The sequence below is a fragment of the Strix aluco genome, chromosome Z, assembly GCF_031877795.1.
Source record: "Strix aluco isolate bStrAlu1 chromosome Z, bStrAlu1.hap1, whole genome shotgun sequence".
NCBI classification, from domain to species: domain Eukaryota; kingdom Metazoa; phylum Chordata; class Aves; order Strigiformes; family Strigidae; genus Strix; species Strix aluco.
In genome coordinates, this window is record NC_133971.1 from 41,740,538 (window position 1) to 41,757,689 (window position 17,152).

At 55.6% G+C, this 17,152-nt stretch overlaps 1 pseudogene; it reads left to right on the forward strand.

The window, feature by feature from the left end:
* LOC141918784 (hydrocephalus-inducing protein homolog) overlaps nt 1–16,013 on the forward strand; it is a 94,892-nt pseudogene extending 78,879 nt beyond the window's left edge.
* The last annotated feature ends 1,139 nt before the right edge of the window (nt 16,014–17,152 follow it).

Here is a 17,152-nt window from a genome sequence, read left to right on the forward strand (position 1 = left end):
GCTGGGACCCCCCAGAGCTCCTGCAGGGGACAGTAGGGATGTGGAGGAGGGGTTTGGGGGTCCCAACGGGGGAACTGGGGATGCACAAGGGGGTTGACATCCCTGGGACCTCCCCCAGACCCCTGGAGGAGACAGTAGGAATGGGGGGGTTGGTTCCAAATGGGAAACTGAGGGTCTTGGGAGAGTTAAGGGGGGTCCTCCCAATTTTGGGGGGTCCTGGGGAGGTTTTGGTGGTCCCAGAGGGGCTTAGGGGTCCCAGGTTGGGGGGACCCCCTGATTTTGGGGCACCTCAGGGGGTTTTGGGGGTCCTAGGGGGAGCTTGAGGGCGTCCCCACTATTTTGGGGGCCTCAAGGGGTTTCTGGGGCTGCCTGTGCCTGCCCTAACACTTCCCTGCAGGGGCTGGATGGGCTGATCACCTTGGTCACCTCTCAGCATCTTCTGCTCTTGGCTACCATGACCATCATCTGATGGGCACTCCATGGGCTTGTGTTGCAAACAGATGGACGTTTTGTGGTTTGGAAGTGCTTTGTTTAAAGTTCATAATGCAATAGCACTTCTGTTCAGCCTTTATTGAGAAGACAGCCTGTGAGGCCCTCTGTTGTATCAAAATAGGCTTTCTAAACAGGCCTTGACATAAGGCTGCAGTACCAGCAAACGGTGACTCGCCATGTCTGAAGGGTGATCAGGTGCCTCCTCTAAATTGTTTTTCAGGGAGTACCATGGCATGGGGGAATCTTAGTTGGAAATTCTCCTTTGGAGAGGTCTGTGCATCCTTCCCTGGGGTGCCTAGTGAAGGAATGGTTGGAGCTCCTCAACTGAGATGTTTCCTTTTTACCATGTGGGTCTTGGATTCTGGCTGTGAAAGCCCTTTCTCCTTGTATGGTGACAAGGGAGAAGGAGTGGCAATCTTCTCCACAGGTACAAAGGGGTCCTTCACAGAGCTGCCAGCCAGGACATATGGCCTTAACGTGCTTGTGACACATTCATGTCTATTGTGCATCTCAGCTGCTTTATTTTCATCTGTTCAAGGTTTCAGTGTAGATCTGGACCACGTGAAGCACCTGCTCTGCTGCGAGACCAAGGTGTTTGAAGTGCGCTTCGACCCACAGAGCGCCAACCTGCCACTGGAAGAGGTGGACGTGCTCCTGCCCATCAAGGTACCTACGGCGTGCTTCCTCACCCCGCTGTGCCCGTGCACCTCTCGGGGCAGGTGGAGAGTCGGTGACAGCAACAGATGTCACTGGGGCTCTCAGCTGGACACTCGGTCCTTCCCTAGGTAGCAGGAGGCCCCACGTTCCATGTCCACCTCCATGCCAGCGTGGCTGTGCCATCCCTCTGTGTCTCCAGGGACAGACTGGAGTTCTCCACTCTCCAGTGTGGGCAGTGCCAGGAAGAAACTGTCCAGCTCCACAGTCAGCTCCAGGTCCCCTGTAACTGGGTCATCACTATAAATGAGCCTGTTAAGAAGGTAAAGCACAGACAATGTGTAACACGTAACTTCTCGGTTGGGCTTTCTTTGCCTCTCTTGCCCTTTCTGCCCCTGTGGCTGCGTGAGCACTTGGGCCACAGCTCATCTGAGGAAGCTTTGGAGGGTACAGAGCAAGGCTGGCTCACCTGGACCTGTGCATTAGCTGGTGCTTCACTTCTCTGCCACCTTCCCCCGTTCCTCCTCTTCTGAGGATGGTGCCTCCCCATCTGCCTGCCCTGCCTGTTTTCCCTCCAGTTCTAGGCCACAGGTGGCCTTGGCTGGTTTGGCTGTGGGTGCCCTCAGCACCATGACGGTGTCTCAGAGCACTGGAGGAACCGAGGGTCTGTCCTCGCAGACCAAGGAGACCTCACACAATTGTTTTTTTGTTCTCAGATGGACAGACATTGGCCAGCGAGGATGTGTCGGAAGGTGCCCCAGAAGTTGAAGGCCCAGCCCTGTGTCTTCAAGGCGCTGCCCTCGGCTGGATCCCTCGCTCCAGGACAGCGATGCAACGTGCGAGTCAGGTTGTCACCCACAGAAGAGGTGAGATCAGCAAGTGTCACCCCCAAGAGGTCTGGCAGGGCAGTGTGGTAACGAGAGCCCAGCACAGGGAAGAGGAGACGCGTCTGCCTCCACAGAGAGCTTTCTGCAAGCACCGTACCCACTGTGCCTCAGTTCCCCCTGCAGCACACTCTTCTGAGAGGGGCTTTGAAATCCCCCTGGGGAGCTTGCTCAGCATCAGGGCACGGTGAGGTGCCTGCCTCTCGGCGCATGGGGGGAAATCTGCCTGTTTGCCCTCGTCTCCCCCTTCCATGGGCCTGTTTAAGGCTGCAACGCCCTGGTGCAGAGCAGCTGGTGCGCTTGCAGGGGATAACCCTGGAAGGGCCAATCTAGGCAAGTCCTGCTGCTGGTACCAGCAGACAAAACAGCCACCAGGCACCTTCCTGGGCACGGCAGGACAGTTGTCTGCAGTGGTGTGCTGCCAGCAGTCCCTGTGGCTCTGGCCCAGCCTGCCTGCACGTTCCCAGGCAGTCTGGGAGTCAGGTGAAATGATGGGGCATTCCCAAAAGCAGTTTGCCTGTGGCCACTGTGACTTGGAAACTGGCAGTGGGTAACAGGATGGACACAAGTGCTTCCGTGCCTGGGAACAGTCCCAGGGATGTTTTAATTGCTGTAGAGGTGTAACCATCTTGTGTCTGGCTTTGACCAGAGCCAAACACTGAGCAGAGAAGACGACCCTTATTTCTAGCCAGTGAGAGCTCATCTGCCTCATTCATAGAGCTGATGTTTGCCTGATGCAGCAGTGCCAGGACTGTGTCTGGGCAACATAACCCTGAGGACCTTTCTCATGAGCATCACACTCCCTCGTGACTAGGTGAAAACATCTGACAGTGCATTTTAGATTCGTCTGACACCCAAATATCCAGTTACACTTCACACCAGGATTCATCCCAGTTACTCAGAGCCAGCATGCAGATGCTGTAGCCCCTGCTGGAAGTAAATATCTGTTTTCTATTCCCCTTAGAGGTACTGGTGACACCCCTGCCCTGGGGCAAGAGTTGAATTTGAGGCCCTGTCACCTGGGACTTCATGGAGGAGCTTTCTGTGCTTCTCTCTTTTCAGAAGTCCTATAGAAGTGAGCTGAAGATTAACATTTGCCAGAGCAGCCAGCACCTCCAACTGCAGGTCTTGGGGTGTGGGCTGGAGCCACAGCTGGAGTTCAGCCCCCCAGTGCTTGAGCTGGGACCGTTGCTGCCGTACAGCTGTGGAGCAGAGGGGACAGTGGTGGTGAAGAACCCATGCGAGTTCCCCATCGAGTTTTACTCGCTGGAGTTCGACCAGCAGTACCTTGCTGAGGAGCAGGTGAGAGGGAAGGTCTGGCCCCCATGTGCACGCTCCCGTAGCTTCACAGTGCTCCAGCATTCCCGGGTTCATGCCAGGGAGATGGAGACAGTCCCCAGGGCAAAGTCTGGTGGCATTTCAGGGTTAGCCAGCTCTGCTGGCAGACTGTGGAGGGGCTTGGATAGTCCGTGTTGTTAGAAACACGTCCTGCATATGGCTTCTCTTCCCTACATGCACAGATCCTGCAGACACTTAAAGACTACGATTGCCGCAACACCTTATTGCTGCCTCTGCGTGCCCCGGGTGAGAAGCTGCCCCCTGAGGTGCTGGAGTACTATCAGGACCAGAAGAGGCTGCAGGATGAGCAGACAAAGTCCAAGACTGGGGAACCAGCAGGCCAGGACAACGGTGAGGGTTTGGCATTGGCTGTCCTGAGTGTGGACACAGCGGGGAGTCCAGCCCGCACGCCCCAAGCTCTCCATGGGAAGCCCAGGCTTTTAGCAGCCACCCATTCCCCAGCTTGGTGGAGGAATTCCAGCATGAAGGTCTGTGGCTTGTAACACGCATCCCCTACCAGCCCTGAGTGCAGCCAAAGCAAGCTCATATCTGCCTGCCATGGACCGGGGAAATAATCATGTTGTCCTCTTGTGTCCCCTAACCACAAAAAATAGGATTGGATGAGTTCTTCAGCCAGCAGGACCAGGTCTAATATCACCAGCTATCTTATATTTGTTCCTTCCCAGCACCAAAAGCACAAACTCAAAATCCCCCCGAGGGCAGAGACAGCCTGGACAGACTTCTCCTTGGGAAACTTTCCATCTTTTGCACGTGGCCGTGCAAAGTGGCAAATGTCAAAGAACAGATTGCCTGGCCATGTCCACCCTCTTCTTCCCTCCCTGTGGCCTTCCTCCTCAGCAAACTTTGAAGATGTCCAGTCTCTGTCAGATCAAGGAAGAAAGTCCTCTGCTGGGATCATTCACACTGTCTCATCCCAGAGCTCATTCATTTTCCCCTCCGTGTTTGATGAAAGCCAGTCCAACAAGTGGACTCTAAATCTGAATGCGGAGAAGGAGGAAGGTGTTGAGAAAAGACAGGGGATGGGTAATGTTGCAGACAGGGCAGGGACAAGTGAGAGGCCAGAGAGGTTCTCCCCAGTTTTGCCAAATGAGCACCTTTTCCCCCAGGAGCTGCTGGGATCAGGATGATGCTGTTCCCTTTCCTAGGCAGGGCAGCGCGCTCTCTGTCCTGCGTGACACTGCAAGCGAGATGGCTTTTGGTGACCTCCTAAGGGCAAAGGTGGGAGCTCTTTGCAAATGCTGTTATGGTGAATTCAGAGCCCAGCTACATCTCCTGGTATAATATTCCTAAAGCATCCAGCTTTTGGATAATGGTTTGATCCGCAAATGGAGCCTCTCCCTTGGGACGGTGTAAAATGCCTGGTTCAGCCTGTCCCCCCTTTACTCAGCAGGACCTGGGACCAAACTCCCATGAGGACCATGTTGACAGGGCACGGGAGATTTGGCCCAGTCCTTTTAGGTATTGCCAAATGCTTGCTCTTTCCTCTTTCTGCCACCCCATTTCCTATACTCTGAACAGGCACCTTGACCACCATCTAGGGCAGACCCTGATCTGCACAAGCCTAAAGGAGGGGCATGGTGAGACCTCGGTGTGGTGTTGGTTTCAGCAGAGTCTTCTCTCCCAGGATCTGAGGGGATGGGGAGGATGATCAGGATCATAGGTAGGCAGGAGGCTGACTTTTCTATCTGGTCCTGCACAGCAGAGCATCGGCAGAGCATCACCAGCAGCAAGGCAGCCACGGGAGAACTGGCCGACAGCCCTGTCTATAGGGCCATCGCCCGCCACTTTGGCATCGATATCTCTGCAGAGGGGCGCGCGCGAGGGATCGTCGTCATCATCCATGGGGCACCCCTGACAGGTAGGTGAGCCGCAGCCCGTGTCTGCAAGGAGTGGGGAAGCAGGAGAGACACATCCTGGTGGGCTGTGGTGCTTGGTTGACCAGTTGAAGCGAAGCGAGGTAAGCCACAGCTCTGCTGGTACATGAAATGGTCCCAGGCCTTCACCAGCTGGGGCAAGTGCTGTGGCTCACCCTGTGTCCACACAGCTAGGCTATCGTTCCCCCACACAGGGTGGCCACGTCCCCGTTGCTTCGTGGGAGCACAGTGCCTAGTGCCCATGTTGCCTCATGGGAGCAGTCCCTCGCCCACGCTGACCCCCAGACCGTGCCCAGACGCTGTCTGAGGCAGCGCTGGCCAGCACAGGCTGGTGAACGCTCTGAGTGGTGGTGGGACAGGGCTCGAAACAATGTTCTGGCCCAGGGTTGAGGTCACCACGAGGGACAAAGTGCTCAGCTGGATGTGAGGTGGAGGTGATCCTCCTGGCTCTAGAGGAGAATGCTTCTAGCCATGCTCAACTACCTCCCTCGTGGTCTCCCCTAAAGGGGCACTTGATTTCCGACTGTCCTTGAAACTTTGAAATCCTGTCTGGGGACTTTCTAGAGCCTGTCCTGAAAATGCTTCACATGCAAGTGTCACCGAGCACTCTTCCTCTCTCTCAAGGAAAGACGGCAGCAGCGGTTGCCCTGTCCAAATATTATGGCGCTGCCTGCTTGTCCATCGACACCGTGGTGAGAGAAACCATCTCGGACAGGAGCAGCTCAGCAGGGCTGTGCGCCCGGGAGCTGTGCATCGGGGCTGCCATCGAGCAGAGCTGCAAGGAGGCAGAGGGTGCCGGTAAGGAGAAACGCTGGACCTAGAGCAGCGCTTCAGAAACCCACCATGACCATCCACTTCTGCTTGCTCCAGAGAGGAAGTCTGACAGCCCTTGGGTCTCCTAGGGAACATGGGTGCAGCATGTAGAAATGCAAAGCCATTTCATAAAGCATCTTGTGTTATTAAAAAAAATAATCTCTGTTTTAAGGGCTCAGACAGGAGCACTTTTACTGCCTCTGGGCTTCTCAGCACATACTCCTTTTCCTAGGAGTGGTGAAGCACACCTGTATTTTTCTCAGGGGTTTTTTATATTTCCTCAAAGCTGAATCCAGCTGGCTCCTCGTGGCCATCAGGCAGAACTGCTGCCCACTTTAACAACAAAGAAGCCCTCTGAAGCTGCTCATTAAGCACTAGACAACTGACTTTGAGTGTGGCTTCAGAAACATGAGAGGAAGGGAAGAATAACCTCCCAGAGTTTCAGATGAGACATGCTGCAGATGAGCTCTTTTCTCCAGAGGCTTTCCTATACACACTGTCAGGTCACACAGCTCGTGCATGTGGTGCTGTTCTCCACCTGAGACCAGAGACTTTTAGAAAATCTGGTTGGGCAGTTGGTGCCCCGTGCTCTGCAGGGTGAGGCCAGACCCTGGTTCTGGTGGGGGAAGTTTTGCATTGCTCCGCTTTGAACCTGGTTGGGTTGGGAGCTGGTGGAAGGAAGAAGGGTCTGGGCCTCAGGTGGGGTTATCCCATGTGGAGGATTTAGCTCCAGTGGAGATGGGGGATGCAACTGGGGCAGGGCTGCATGTTACCATCTCCATGTGAGAATGCAGGATGGGTGCAAGGTACACAAATGATGCTCCTGGAGGGTGGAGCCTTGGCTTGATCCATAGGGGAGCTAGTGTGCAGTGTCACCTGAGTGCACATTTGTGAGGAGGGACGCGGAGCTGTGCCTTAAAAACTCTCTGGCTTTAAAATCCAGTATCAGATGGTGTGCTTTACCATGCTAATAAGAGAAGCAGGGCAGGAGCTGCTTCTGGAGATCGGTGCTGCTAGTGCCCAGCAGGCTGGGGAACAATGGCCGTGTCCCTGCCAGGGCGCAGGGCTGTGCCCGTTGGGGTGGAAGGTGCCTGCTTGCTCCCCACTGAGCGTCTGTCCACTCCACAGGTCACAACGCAGATGCGTCCCTCAGCCTGCAGTTCGGCACCAGGGCCAAGCACAGCCTAGACATGAGACGGTCCAGCTCTGTGGACAAACTCAGCCTGCGGTCCGTCAGGTCCTGAGGCCAGGTGAGCGCTGCAGCGGGCAAGAAGAAGACAGATGGCCCCACACCCCAATCCCAGAAACAGCATCTGATGGATCTGACAGACTCCCGGGTGAAGCACGATCTGCACTGGTTAATGCCTGGGACCTTTCTATTGCCTCTGAGAAGTGAAGGGGCCGCTTCCAGTGGAGGCTCTGTGTCACCCAGAGCCTGGTGCGGGGGTCTATAGTGCAGAGAGCCAGCTGGGCAGGCTGGGCGTGGCTCGGGGTGGGAATGAAACCCTGTGCTCTGGCAGAAAAACTCTACAGCATCTTAACAGATTGTTGGCAAAGTGCAGTCCTGGCTAACGTGACTGCAGCAGTGGGCAAAGCTGCCGGGTGCTGCACTGGGGGCTTGCGAGCTTGGGTCTCTGCTGGCCACGGATGCACCCTCCAGCATGGTCCCCTGCAGCTGCTGGCCTGCAGTTTTGTTCTAGTCTCCTGCTAGTGAGAAACCCCAGCTCCAAGCCCAGCAGTTGGAATTGTTTGGGGGTTTCCAAAGTGGTTGATTTTTCTTGTGGTGTTCAACATTGCAGGGCTCATCAAGTTCTCACCTCTCTCCCCTTCCCTGCGTTCCTGCGCAGCGATGGCTGAGCATCAGTGGCAGCACATCAGGAGAGCTGGGCTTTAGGAGCTGCGTGCTGCCCGAGGACCTGCTGGTGGCCATCCTCTCTGAAAGGCTGCAGGTACGTGGGGTGGGGGCAAATGGTACGTTCTTGCTACAGAGAGACAGGCAGCGAGGTACAATTCAGAGAGGAGGAGGGCTGTGCCTGCTCTTGGAGGAGTCCTGGGCTGCATGCAGGGATCCGTGGGTGAAGCTGCAGGTGCCATAAGTTGGCAGAACGTGGGGAAAGATCAGAGCTTGTCTGAGCTGCTGCACTTGGAACTGTGATGGCTGGTGATCTTTGACATCAGGCTTTAGTGACTAGCTGAGAGCCCAATGCGTGCAACAGCTGACTTTCTCTTCCTTTTCGACTTTATCTGCAGCTGAGTGACTGCTACCAGGGAGTGGTGTTTGATGGCCTGGAGACCCCCTTTGCACGCGACACGGCGTCTGCTCTCCTCTGCCTGCTCAAAGCTGTCAGAAATCGGCCTTACATCTATTTTGTGAACCTGTTCCAGGATTATGCTTCTTTGGAAGCCAGGGAGATGGCCGCAAAAGAGCAGGAAGGTGAGACTCTTCGTCTCCGTAACTCTGAAATCTTCTCTCTCAAGCCCTCAGCCTTACCCGTGTGTATCTGGGTTACCAGCAGAACTTGTAAGAGATGTTTTTATTAATCCTTCCACCTTCTGCCTCGGTGTAGCCAGCACTCAGCTCACAGCTGCTTAAAATTCAACAATGCTGAGGCTGACCTCAGTCTCTAACATTAAAGCCTGGGCACAAGTGCAAGCTGTTGTGGCTCAATAACTAATCACTGGCCAGCTGTCCACAGTGCTGGTGCATGTGAGCCAGGCAAGGCATGGGAACTCACTGGCCAGCGATAGTTTGGGGGCTTATCTGAATTCTGAAGCAGGGATGTGAGCTTGCCAGTATCTCCTGGCAGGATGATAGGCTGGGTCAGGACAGAGTTGTGAATCCTGGCAGCTCACCCAGAGCAGCAAGCTCTGCTTGCAGGCACTGATGGTTTCTCCTTGGTCTGTGCTGAAGGACAGGAGTGGGAGGAAGCTGCCAGGAGGGAGAAAGCACGTCTCTGGGAAATGGAAGAAGACGAGTATGATGCCCTCACCGAGGAGGAGAAAATTCAGTTTGATAACAGTATACTGCAAGTCCAGCGTGAGAGGAAGAAAAGGTCTGTAAGCCTTCTATGGGTGCCTCCCCAGGATAGTGTCCCCAAAGGGTTTCCCTGCTCCGGAGACCTTGGTTGTGCTCAGAGGGGTTACCAAGGCCAAAAGCATTAATTACCAGCAGCACAAGGATTGCCAGTTCCACCTCCCTGGTTCCCAGCAGAGGAGGGACCTTCCTCCGGTGACATGAGAACATCTTCTCTCCGTTTTAGTGGTGAGCCCTTCGGCTTTGATACTGGCTGCAGGGAGCTGGGCTCTGTGCTTCCCTTGCCACAGTGCTTACAAGTGTCTCTAAGTTAATTATGTTCATTCTCATCTTCATCGCCCTTCTTCTCCAAACCAGAGGGGTTGTGGTGTGGGTTGGTGTGAGGCGCAGCTGTGCTGGCTTGGTTTGGATCCCAGTCCTGCTGTAGGTGAGGGAGGCCCTTGCACTGCTGAGCTCCCAGGGTTTTCCTTACTGAGTGACACCAGCCACAAAAGCTGGTGTCTCTTAGGCTCACCTTCAGCTGCAGCAGCAGGTGAGCCTGGGAGAAGCTCTGATCCAGCAAAGCAGCCCTGTTCAAGAGGATACACAGGATAAGCTTAAGCCCCTATTAACCTGTGGTGGTTTGACCTTGGCTAAATGCCAGGTTCCCACCAAACCGCTCTATCACTTCCCCCCCTTCCCCTTTTTTCTCAACAGGGCAAAGAGGGGAAAGAAAATAACCAACCCTTGTGGGTAAAACAAAAGCAGTTTTAATATAAGCAAAGCAAAGCAAAGGTCCGCGCGCGGAAACAAAAAAAAAAAAAGAAAAAACCAACAGATTTATTCACTACTTCCCATTAACAGGCGATGTCGGGCCTTCTCAGGAAGCAGGGCTCCAATACGCGTAGTGGTTGCCTCGGAGGACCAAGGGTGACCCACCCCCTTCCTCCTTTCTCCCAGCTTTATGACTGAGCAGACTGAGCAGACGTCATATGGTCTGGAATATCCCTTTGGTCAGTTCGGGTCAGCTGTCCTGGTTGTGTCCCCTCCCAAGATCTTGCCCACCCCGTCCCACTGGGGAGGGGGAGGGGGGGGGGAAATGTTGGAAGGAGCCTTGGTGCTGTGTAAGCACTACTCAGCAGTAGCCACAACACCAGTGTGCTATCAACACCCTGCCAGCTCCCAACATAAAACACAGCACCATGAGGGCTGCTACAGGGGAACCAATCCTGGCTCAGCCAGACCCGGTACATAACCCCTGCCTGAAACTTGGGGAGGGACTTGCTTAAAGGGAGCCTGTGTTTCTGCACTTCTTTCAACCCCAGCTGAAGTTTGTTTCCCTGGGAGGAGATCACTAGGGCTGCTTCAAACTGTGATTTCCAGGACAGGCAGCACAAGTTTCCCATGGTCCCAGCTGGGCTCCAGCAGGAAACCTGGTTGTTTGGAGCCTGTTTTGCAGGAGGGCAGTTACTGCAGCCTTTGCTTTCTGATTGATATGGCTAGTCTTGCTAAGGAGCAGGCTGTGCCCAGGGAGAAGGGCTAGATAAGCCAAGTATTGGTGCAGGGATAAGCAGGTGTTAGTGATTTGTGAGCTGGTTTAGTGATTTGTGAGCTGGATATTGAGAGCTTCAGGCTCCAGTGTGGAGCAATGGTGGATCAGTCTTTGGCAGCATGCTGGAGGTGTCCAGGTGGACCTTATTGGAGAAGTAGTGCAATTTAGACCTTGTGACAGCAAAGCCTAGATTTGGCTGGCCCTGGAGGTCCCCTCCCACTTCCCTCACTTTGGATGTCCCAGCCTCCCCAGGTTGAGGGAAGTCCACAGAGCTGGTCTAACAGTTGTGCCTGGCCTTAGGGTCAGTGAATGAAGTGTGGGACCAGCTAGGATTGCAGCGAGCCCCGATTTCTGGCAGTGACTCTCGGGGATGTTTTCTGTTTGTCTTGCTGAAGGAAGATGGAGTGGCTGGCTTAAGAGCTTGAGGAAAAGCACCGGTGGGAGCTCGAACGCTTGAGGGAGGAAGAATTGCTGAAGAAGTTGTCTAAGTGAGCCAAGAGAAAGCTTGGAAAAGACAAAGAAAATGCTTCAAGGAAGAAAAGCGAGCCTGGAGTCAGGCAGGTGGGTGGTTGTGTTTATAGAGATGAGTGAAAGCCCTGGGGACCCGCCTGCTGAGCCGTACCATTCCTGGCGAAGCCAGCAGCCACCCGCAGTGCTGGGGGTGAGTACCTGGCCATCAGCAACACACAGGGCTGTGCTGGGAAACAGCAGCCAGTGTTTGATCGTGCTGCTGCTTCACCAGGGGTATTTTCGCATGGGTTTGTTGGGTAGAGCTGTTCTTCTAGGGTCATGCTGCCTTCGAGTTGTGGCTTCACGTAACTCCAAGCCCTAGATAGTTTTAGTTCAGCATTTCTCCCCGTTCTGCATGTGACTTACACCTCTGAGCCATGACCCGCCTGGGATGTGGTGTCTTTTGCTACCTGTCTGGCAGGAGATACCACCAGGCCCTTTAGGTATTCATTAGCAGCCAGACTTCACAAAGTGTCAGCCAGACACAGGGATGGATGCTCAGCACACCAGAAACGTGCCCGGAGGACTGCACAGGAGTAAGGAGGTGTCTTAAGTTCCCTGTTTGGGTTGGGGAAGCTGTTCTCTTTCTGAGCTGGTTTGCAGGACTCCTCATCAGTCTGGCACTGGGGAGTTTAGTTTCAGTTGAGCTCAACTGGGTACCAGCTGCGTTCTGAATTGGGATTTGTAGAGCACCTAGCACAGGTCTCAGATGAGGCGTGGGGTGCTATTGCAAAGATCGCCGCTGTCCTACAGCATTTGAGTTGGTGCTTTGAAATGCTCACAGCTTTTTCCTGCTCCTCCTGCCCAGAATACGAACGCATCCACTAGCAACACCAGCGCATCCACCGGCAACCTGTCCAATGTCACCGAGGGGGGAGAGAAGAAGGGATCTGCAAAGGAGCACCCAGACTCTCTTGCAAGTAACAAGGAAGATAAGAAAAAGCAGAGCAAGGCTCCCCTGACAGAGGCCTGCCCAGTGGAGGTTGTGCAACCTGCAGACCCAGAACAGGGGGAAACCAAAACTGAGGCGCAGAGTGACAGCGAGAAGAACTTGGCCCTGAGGTTTAAGATCTACGAGGCATCACAGAAGGATGTCACACACATTTTGTCATCCTGGGACAGGGCTCAGGGTATCCTGCTGTCCCCTCTGAACCAAGAGGTGATGCAGCACCAAGTACAAGGTCAGCACCAGCATTTATCCAGGCGGAGGAGCCGAAAGGACAGAGAGAAGGAGCGTCTAGAAAAACTGAAGGCTCTTGAGGAGTCCAAGTTATCTGGGCTGGAAGGGGAAGGTGCAGAAGGGTCAGCCAGGGGCCAGGACGTCAGGGTGCCCTGCTTGGACATCCAGGTGCTGAGCTCTGCAGATGTGACTAGGGCGATCCTGGAGAGTGGCAAGCTGCCAGCAGCAGAGCAGGTAAAGCCCTTGTGAGGCTCAGATGCTGAGCCTGCCGTGGTCTGGGCCCTGGTGCATTGTGTCCAACCAGGTGACAACAGCACAGAGCCTTGTCCAGGACACTGATGATGTTCCACGATGGCTTCACAGCAGCCACGTGGCTGGGGAAGTTCTTGCCATCCCTCAGATGGGTGGAAAGAGGGAGGGCTCTCTGTTAGAACATCCTCTCTGTTTGGAGAGTTTCCCAGTCTGGAAATCATTAAAAATGGTCCCAGGGCAGGGCAACTCCTGGTCATTGTTTCCTTCAGCCGAGTCACTCAGAGCTGAGATTTCTCTCTAGGTCCCACTTGTAGGTCCTGGCACTGCTCTGGAGCCTGCCCACCCCACTGGGCATAAAAAAGCACTGTACTCCATCCAAATAAAAAAACCCATTGCCAAAAGCTCAGTGCCTTTCAGGAAGTGTGAGGATGAAGGCGACGGGAGTATAAACAGGGTTTTCTCTTATGCTTTAGATCCTGGATGACCTGGGACTGGGTCCCTCGGGGCCTCCCATTCCACCTACTGCTTTTTACTCTGTGATCCGCTACCCGGAGAAGCGGATGGTCCCTGCAGCAGGAGAAGCCCTCTTCACCTTTGTGGTGCCAGAAGGTGCGACTGCAGAAGAAGGAAAGAAGGAAACCAGAAGTTTCTTGGACGTCCCTGTTGTGCCTGCAGTGAAGGTGCCAGGGCAGGGGCCAGGCTGGATGGGGGCATGGGGGGCAGGTGGGATGGAAAAGGATCACTGTGGAAGGGCAGTGAAGACATGATGGGGCCCCGTGTCTGCAGGCATCCCTCCTGTCTGTTTAAAAGATACAGCTCTGCTTGAGACATAGGGCAGTTCTGTGAGATGAGAGAAAAAAAAAAATCAGCTAAAACCTTCAACTTCCCTTGAGGAGAGGGTCCTGGGCAAGGAGGGGTGTTGTAGGAGAAACAAAGTCCCATAAGGAAGACCGAATCCATGGGCAGAGGTGGTTGGTGGTTTATTCTCCCTCCTGTCTGTTAACAAACCTGCAGCTTTCTCTCCAGGATGGGGGTGTCTCAGGGCAGGTCTCACCTCTCTCCCTTGGTGTGAAGGTGTCAGAGGAGCAGGTCACGCCAAGCAGGGGCCGGTCGGGGAAGGAGAAAGCCGCGGGCAGGCGGGAGGCTGTGAGGGAGAAGAGGAGCTCCAGCCGGGGCAGGAGAGGTCTCCAGGCGCCAGGCACGGGAGCACCCACGCGGCCCCCCGAGGCACACCAAAGCGACACAGACACAGTCCCATTCCCGGGGAAATCCGTCAGGTGAGCTGTGAGGGAGGAGGTGATCCCTCTGCTTCACGTCCATCTTGCCAAACGGGGTCCATCATCCCCAGCTCCACAGGGACCCTCTGCCGGTGCCTCCACGGGATGGCGAGTCCATGAGCCTCCTCCTTCTCTTGTTTGCTCTTTAGCAATGTCTGAAGCCTCCTCTTTAATTGCCGGGCTGAGCAGCTGCCGGTGGATAGTGCCTGCCCACGGTGAGGTGGAACTGAAGGTCCAATTCAGCTCCACGGTGCCGGGGCAGTTTGACCAGACGCTGCATTTTGAGGCCCTGGGGACAAAGCGACTGTACCAGGTGCACTGCAGGGGTACCTGCCTGTATCCCACCATCAGCCAGGACCCATGGTAAGGCTGGGGCGTGGGAGCCTCCCACACTGCTCCCACCTGAACTCAGATCCAGGGCTGCCCCTTGTGCCCCAGTGACCTTCTGGCTTGGGCAGAGCATGCGGCCTGAGCCGCCCAGCATCTCTTCTGTGCTTGGAGCTGGGAACCAGTACTGGTACTTATGGGAGACCTCGGCTGGTCCGAGGGATCAGAATGTAAGTTTGATATTGACCTTGAACAGATAACCACGTACCCTTAAGAGGCTTGAAAGTCCCGAGAAGAGCTGAGTAAACAAGATTAAGGAACTGCCAGACTGGAACTCCCTGACCGCAAGGAGAGGAAGGTTATCGAGGTTGTGGCAGAGAAGAGGTCATCCAGTCATGAACTGTTAGTCTGTAATTAAACCAATCATATATGGACACATACTCTTCATAAAGTTATAAAAAGGCTTGTTAGAATAATAAAGTAGCCATTTTTGCACAATTTGGTGTTTGTCGTGTCCGTCTCAACGGGGGGCACTGGGATGGTTACTGGGACGTACTGCAGGGCACTGGGCCATACTGGGATATATTTGGGAATGCTAGCAGTGTTATTGGGATATACTGGGGGGCACTGGGACATACTGGGATATATTGGGGAGCACTAAGAGGGTCATTGGGACATACTGGGGGCATTAGGAGGGATACTGGGACAGAATGTAGGGCACTGGAACATACTGGAGAGCACTAGGAGAGCCACTGGCACATAGTGGGGGGCACTGGGTGTCGCGGTTGATAGTATTGACACGGTGATGGTTTAGCAGGAAATCTGGATTTATTAATAACTAACAGCAATTTATCATTACAAAATAATTCAGAAATGCTGAAAGAAAGAAAAGCGACTTACTCACAGATTCTGAACTGCCCAGATTCACACTCCCTCGCTTCCCGGTGCCTTCATTGATCCATCGATCCCTGCGCATCCACCAACGGACAGACACCCAGAAACAAGGGTCCGTCCCCGCCATGAGCAGAGACCGAGCGGGTGACAGAGCAGCGAGCTCAGAGAACATTTCCCTCCTCTCGAGGTTAGAGCCAATCCTCCCGAGGCCTCGGCATTCCCCCGCGGGCGATCCCTGAGCCTCGAGCGGGGGGACCTCGCCCCGGCCTGCCCTCAGCTCTGGCAGCAGACGACACCTCCAGGGTTTGGTCCCTGCGAGGCTCCAGCTCAGGGGAGGTGCTGGTCACAGGCTGCTGGGATCCAGGGGAGCTCCAAGGGTCTCCCTGGGGGTCGCAGTTTAGAGGGTCCAAGATAATTGACTTTTGTCAGGTCCCTTCTGATGCCGTCCAGCAGCTGCACAAGAACTTGATGGATGTGCAACTCTGTTCTTGTTCCCATCTGGCCCCACCCCAGGCCCAGGTGTGCCAGGCCCTGAGGAGATGAGGGGCTGTTAGAGACGATTCCCAGCAGGGGGGAGGGCAGGAGCCAGGCTCAGTAACGTTCTCAGTCCTTATCTCCAGAGACGGGGCACAGCTGGGGGAGGTGGGGGGAATCACACCCAGCACCAAGCACCCAACCAGGAGGGGCGGGGAGGGGTGAGAATTGCACCCCCACACCACCTTATCCCAGTTGTTGAGACAGGAGACAGCAACAATCAGTCACAAACGAGCTGCCAGAGCGTCACAGGAGTTCATGGCACTGGCACCAAGTCCAAGTGCGCTCTCTGCCAGCCCTGTGCCCTGTCCCTGCGCCAGCCCCCCACTGCAGAGGATTCCCTAGAACCAACGGGATCGAGCAGCTCCCCACCCCTGCCCCTTCCCCGTTCCCAATGAACACCGCCCCAGCACACCCGCTCCTCTGAGCTCCTCACCCAGCGCAGAGCCCAGCCAGTGCCCCAGGAACAGCACTGCGATGTTTCCAGCAGCGTCACCGCCTTCCCTCTGCAGGACGGGCCTTGGGTGAGCCCCGTCTGATGGCATCGAGGGACTCCTGGCATGGGGCTCTGTCTGGCTTTTGGAAGGACAGAGGGCAAGAGGCTGATCCAGGGTAATTCAGGTGGTGTAACACAGAAGGAAAATAGCCCCCTTCGAACCACATTAACACTTCATGTTTAAAGTCACATGGTTTGTTTGGTTTTTAATTATCCTACCCAGGTCTGAACGCTCAGGCCAGCAAAACCCCTCTGCATCCCGCAGCTTGTTCCCTTCAGACAGCACCAGACCACCTTTCACAGGAATAACTGCTTGCCACGGTTCTCGAGAAGCACTTTTGCTTCGAGGCTCACAACATCACCCTAGAGACTCCTTGTAGCTGATAACAAAGGGGTCACCCCGCCCCGCATACCCGGGGGGGCGGGCAGGGCCGGGCAGCGATCCCTGCTCCAACCATCCGCTGCCCTCCCCGCTCTCTCCTGCAGCGGGGCAAGAAAACCCAACCCCAGCGCCGGGAAAGCGCTGCCCAGAGCGGGAGCAGCAGTTCAGTTCCCCCCCGGCCCCGAACTCACAGACACGCCCGCAACGAACTTCGTACTTCTACCCGCCCCCCCGCGGCACCTCCACTCGCAGCGGGCACGGAGGGCACGGACGGGGCGTGCGGCGGCACCGGCACCGGCTGCCCGAGCGACGGCGGGGCGGGAGGGACGTGCCGGGGGTGGAGAACAAACTTCCCCGAGCCCGCTGAGCCCGGCTCCGAGAGCCTCGGCCGGCGCCTCGACGGCCCCAGCCGTCCCGGCGGGCTGTCGCCACCCTCCCCGTGCCAGAGGGGCCGCGGCACCAGGGACTGATCCCGGGACCGGCAGCGCCATAGGGGGCAGGTCCTGGGGCAGGCAGCGAGGCACCGGGGTTCTGTGCTGGGGCTGGCAACACCGTCCAGGTCCGGTCCTGGGGTCGGCAGCGCGGCACCGGAGTTCGGTCCCGGGACAGGCAGCGCCGTCGGGCTTCAATACCGAGACAGGCACCGCCGTCGAGGTCTG